The following is a 5,872-nucleotide window of genomic DNA, read 5'->3' on the forward strand; positions in this document are numbered from 1 at the left end:
AACCACCGTCCCTCAGAGCCTCCTGAAACCCGGCTGAACAGAAGCCCCACAACCAGGGAGCTGAAGCAGCACCGAGACCGGGAGGAGGGGCGGAGATGCGGGCGGATCGGGGCTGAATAGGAGACGCGGCCGCGGGCCCACACCCAGTGCTGCCGGTTAAACCCGGGAGGGAATCTCGGCGGTGGGGGTTCCCGGAGGAGTGAGGGGGCCCAGCCCCACAGCAGGCCCCAAGCCCAGGGCTCCAGGGCCCGGAAGAGACATCCCCACAGCTTCGGGCTGTGAAACCAGCGGGGACTGTGGCTGAGGGTCGCGGAGGCTGCGGGAGCCCCAGCAGCTCCTCCTAAAGGGCCCGGCACGGACTCACTCGGACGCTCCCTCGGACGCGAGCCCAGCGCCGGGCAGCAGCTGAAAGGACCTGGGACACTCGGGGAGGAACTAACCTGCCTGAGATCTGGGCGAGAGATGGGGGGGCAGCTTCCTCCCAGGCAGAAGAGCTGGCAGAGGCTGTTGCTCCTTCGGCAAGTCCTCCCCGCACACAGCCGGCAGGCAGGTGCCTATTTGAGTCCCCAGCACCTGACTCACGCCTTTGGCCCCGCCCCGTGATTCCCGGAGGCCCCGCCCCTCCCCACCTGCAGCTCATCCAGGCCATTTCCAGGGGCTTTTCTGTGCAAGTGGCCTCTCAGACCTTATGCTTAGGACTTTCCTAAAATCTCTCAAACAAGCAGCAGTGTGCGCCATACGCCTTGATAAGTGGCCCCAGGCCTGGCACTAGTGGCAGCCCCTCCCAGACACTTCCAAGCCCAGCACAAGGAGCAGCCCACTACGGTTTGCTGTGTAGCTCAGGCTGGGTGGCCCTGGGCAAGGCACTGGCACAGGCTGACTTTGCACCTCCCGGGAGGCCTCAGAGACAGTGCACCTGGTGGTCAGGCTCGACCACGATGGATTACAACCCTACCACATCCACGAGCGACACACTCAGTGGGCACACTTGGTGAACACCAAAGCTCCACTGAAGCAAATCCTGCTCAATAGGGGTGTCTCCAGCACAGCAGCTCTTTGGCTTAGTTGCAGCTGGTCCTCACAGCTGATTGGCCTGGGGGTCAGTTCCTCCCAGTGATGCCAACAGCAACCAAGGCTCAACTACAACAGGACAGTGCACACAGCCCACACAGGGGAGCACCTAGAAGGCCCAGCTCAGGTGACTGGGGAGGCTGAGCCACTGGACCCCACAGGACACCTACTACACAAAGCCACACTACAAATTCCAGGAGACACAGCAGCTCTACCTTATACATAGAAACAAATACCAGGAAGCAGCCAGAATGTGGAGGCAAAGAAACATGTCACAAAGGGAAGAACAGAAGAAATCTCTAGAAGAGGAACTAAATGAAATAGATCCAAGCAAGCTAACAGATACAGAGTTCAGAATAATGATTATAAGGATGCTCAAGGATATTAGTAAGACTATTAAGGAAACTAGTGAGACCATCGATGACATAATAAAGTACCAATTTGAAATGAAGGCTACATGAACTGAAATGAAGAATAATTTACAGGGAATCAACAGTAGAGTAGAGGACACTGAGAATCAAATCAGCCATTTGGAACATGAAGAAACAAAAAACACCCAACCAGAAGAGCAAAAAGAAAAAAGAATCCAGAAATATGAAGATAGTATAAGGAGCCTCTGGGACAACTTCAAGAGGCCCACCATTCGTATTATTGGGGTGCCAGAAAGGGAAGAAAGAGAGCAAGAAATTGAAAACCTATTTGAAAAATAACGACAGAAAACTTCCCCTACCTGGGGAAAGAAATCGACTTACAAGTCCAGGAAGCACAGAGGGTCCCAAACAAGAGGAACCCAAGGAGGCCCACAGCAAGACACATCATAATTAAAATGCCAAAGGTTAAAGACAAAGAGAGAATCTTAAAAGCAGCAAGAGAAAAGCAATTAGTTACCTACAAGGGAGCACCCATACAACTGTCAGCTGATTTCTCAACAGAAACCTTGCAGGCCAGAAGGGAGTGGCAAGAAATATTCAAAGTGATGAAAAACATGGAACTACAACCAAGATGACTCTACCCAGCAAAGCTATCGTTTAGAACTGAAGGTCAGATAAAGAGCTTCACAGATAAGAAAAAGCTAAAGGAATTCATCACCACCAAACCAGTATTACATGAAATGTTGAAGGGTCTTCTTTTAAGAAGAAGCAAACGAACAAAATAATCTGACAAACAAAACAGACCCAGAGACATTGAAGCACAGAACAGACTGTTGTATCTCAGAGGGAAAAGGGAAGGAGGCTGGGGGTGGGGGAGTAGGAAGAGATTAACCAAAGAAGTTATATGTATATATGCATAAACCATGGACACAGACAATAATGGGGTGAAGGCCTGGGGAGGGGGTGGGAGTGAGGTGCAGGGAGTCAATGGGGGGGAAAATAGGACACCTATAACCCTTTAACAATAAAGATAAATTTAAAAAAAAAGAGAGGGGGGAGGGGAGACTAATGACTTATTCCTTATACATAGATTTTTAAAAACTGTAATATGAAGACATAGACAAATCTAGTGGACTTGCAGTTAAAATAAACACATTGTGAGGTTTAGTCTATTTACCATTATGTGAGAGAAATGGAATTTTCTCTAACTATTTTGGAGAAATAACAATACATTGGCAGAGAAAAATAAAATGAGGCAAAACAGGACAATGATTGTCCCAGATGTGCCTTGGATATTCCTACATCATGCATTGACAGGTAAGTGACTTTCTATTTTAAAATCCATCTAAGAACCAAGAAAGAACTTAAATAGTACCTGAGCTCTCTGGTGGGAAGGAATTCTATAAATGCAAGAAATACATATTCATTAAATTCTATAAGTGCACTTTCCCTAAATAATCGCCCAGACCCTAAGTTACCTTAGACTACTACCCTGCAATGGAAAAATCCAGTTGCACAAAATATCTGAAATTAAAAGGGAGTTTTAGAGAGGTAAATCTCAGTGGGCTAGACTGAGATAATGAGTCAATCAGCTTTTTCTGCATAAAAACAAACTCAGATCTCAATAGTTCAAAATAGCATGGTTTACTTTTAACCTTGGCTACACATTATGGGGGGTTTGTGTGTTGCTCATCTCCTAGCTGGATCATGCTCTTCTCAGGGTGATCATGGAAGCCGAGAAGAACAAACCCAACCATGTGAACACATTTGAATTCTCTACTTGTGTCAAATCTGCTACTACGAACTCTGCTAACAATGAGAATTGGCCAAAGTGTGTTACATGACCAAGTCCTACATTAATTAAATGAGAATACACCTCCCTGGACAGGGGGAAAGAGCATAAATATTTCTGAATAATCCAAATTGTCACAGATACAAAAACTCACGTTTGCCTTGAGCATAAACAGCATGGAACAGAGCAGTGCCAGCCCTAATATTACACAGTGTTTAAGCTTTTTTCCAGATTGTCTTTGTTCTAGAGGAAGCCAAGGATGCAGTTCTCAGCAGCTACCACTTTCCAGCCTTCTTTGCAACCTCCATTTCACCTCTCTGCTGTGAGTGGGAAGGAAAATGCCAGTTGGCTTGTGTGTGTTTTAAAGGAAGGCAAGGTCCTGCTGTGGGAAGAGCTTCGGCTATGCCATCAGAGAACCATGGGCTGAATTCCAGTTTTGACACTTAGCACCTATATGACCTTGGAAAAGATTATTACTTGTCAATCTCTTTTCCTAAATGCAAACTGAGAAAAATAATATTTTATGAGAACAAAATGATCTCACGAGTGATGTGTCCAGCATAGGGTCTAGCCCTGAGTAGGTGTTCAATAAATGTTGCATTCTCTTCTCTCCAAAGAACATAGGGAGCTTCTGAAAGAATAAGTAGAATTTTTGAGGTGAATGAATAATACCTATTTAAAATTCCAAGAGCCTCTAAACTTCTATAATAAAGTTAACTTAAGGTAGAGAAATATGTGGTTGAATTTTTAAAATAAAATAAACATTATTTCCAACAATGTATTATTAGATTCCATATCCCTCCTTCCCAGAAAAAAAGTAATTTGAAACAAATAAGATCCTGGAAAAAAACATTTACCAAGTGAAAGGATAGATATAAGTATGTTTTCCTTTTGAAGTAATTTGTGATTTCTATTTAGCTATGAAAACAAAATCTATTCAGGCATACATCTTTCTAAGTTGATCATGTTGACAAAAGCCCCAACTATCATACCCAATTTGGCACATTTAGTCTTTCCTGATGACTTATAGCTTTTATATGATAACTCAGTGGACTTGTTGGATATTGAATAACTTTCTTTTTTGGGGGGTGGGTTACAGTGAACTTTATTGATGGTGCATGATAAGGTACTGCTCCCTAAGCCCCTCCTCTTCTTCAGGGAATCTGGGGTGGAAACTGTGGAGGTCAGGAGATTCTCAGTGCATTGGGTCAGGGGATCTCAGTGACTTGGGGCAAGGACTTCCCAGTAGCTGAAGGCCTCTCTTCCTCTTGCTAGGGCTGGTGGTCCAGGAGGCTCTTACTCCTTGGAGGCCATGTGGACCATAAGGTCCCCCATCGTGCTGTAGCCAAATTTATTGTCATAACAGGAAATGAGCTTGACAAAGTGTTTGTTGAGGGAAATGCCAGCCCTCACATCAAAGGTGGAAGGGTGGGTGTCTCTGTTAAAGTTGCAGGAGGCAAACTGGTCCTCAGTACAGCCCAGGATGCCCTTGAGGGGGCCATCTGATACCCACTTCACCACTTTCTTGTTGCCATGGTATTTGGCAGTTTTCTCCAGGTGGAAGGTCAGATCCATGAACAAATGACAGTGGGGACACAGAATGCCATGCCAGCAAGCTTCCCATTCGGCTCACAGATGACCTTCCCCACAGCCTTGGCAGTGCCAGTAGAATTAGGAATGATGCTCTGGGCAGCTTCTCAGCCATCACACCACAGTTTTCCAGAGGGGCCATCCACAGTCTTCTGAGTGGCAGTGATGGCATGGACTGTGGTCATGAGTCCCTCCATGATGCCAAAGTTGTAATGGATGACCTTGGCCAGGGAGCCAAGCAATTGGTGATGCAGGAGGCAATGCTGACAATCTTGAGGGAGTTGTCATACTTCTCATGGTTCACACCCATCACAAACACGGGGGCACCTGAAGAAAGGACAAATAAGATGACCCTCTTGGCTCCACCGAAGCTTCAGTTGAGCCCCAGACTTCTCCAAGGTAGCAAAGACACCAGTGGACTCCACAACATATTTGACACCAGCATCACCCCATTTGCTGTTGGTGGGATCTCACTCCTGGGAGACGGAGATGGGCTTTCCATTGATGACAAGCTTCCTATCCTCAGTCTCGACTATGCCTTTGAACTTGCCATGGGTTGAATCATTCTGGAATTTGTAGAGTATGTAATTGAGGTCAATGAAAGGGTCATTGATGGTGACAATATCCACTTGGTCAGAGTTAAAAGCAGCCCTAGTGACCAGGTGCCCAATATGGCCAAATCTGTTCACTTGGACCTTCTCCATTGTGTCTCAGGGTCACAGCTGGCATTACACAGGATGGCACTGCACAGGAAGACTTGGCTGTCCACAAATGGGAGGAGCAGAGAACCTCAGTAACTTTCATGGGGGCCCTACTGACTCAATGAGAAAAATTCCTGTGTCAACCAAAAATACATTTACTGCTAAAACACAGAAATGTTCCTTTTAGGTTTTTCTCCCAAACATATTATCTATAAACCTAGTTTTTCTATAAAAACTTGAAAAAAATATATCTAAACATCTTGGTCTATTAAAATAGCAGGGGGAATGGTTGAAAGCAGACCATTGTTTTGCTTTCTTATGGGATTCCTGGCAGATGATTTATGAAG

At 45.8% G+C, this 5,872-nt stretch overlaps 1 pseudogene across 1 annotated transcript; it reads right to left on the minus strand.

Annotated features, from left to right (window-relative positions):
* Positions 1–4,530: 4,530 nt before the first annotated feature.
* On the minus strand, positions 4,531–5,528 carry LOC308558485 (glyceraldehyde-3-phosphate dehydrogenase pseudogene; annotated as a pseudogene). The gene has a single exon. The product of its transcript is annotated as a glyceraldehyde-3-phosphate dehydrogenase pseudogene (transcript).
* Positions 5,529–5,872: the final 344 nt, after the last annotated feature.

The sequence above is a fragment of the Miniopterus schreibersii genome (genome assembly GCF_964146895.1).
Source record: "Miniopterus schreibersii genome assembly, chromosome: 6".
NCBI classification, from domain to species: Eukaryota; Metazoa; Chordata; class Mammalia; order Chiroptera; family Miniopteridae; genus Miniopterus; species Miniopterus schreibersii.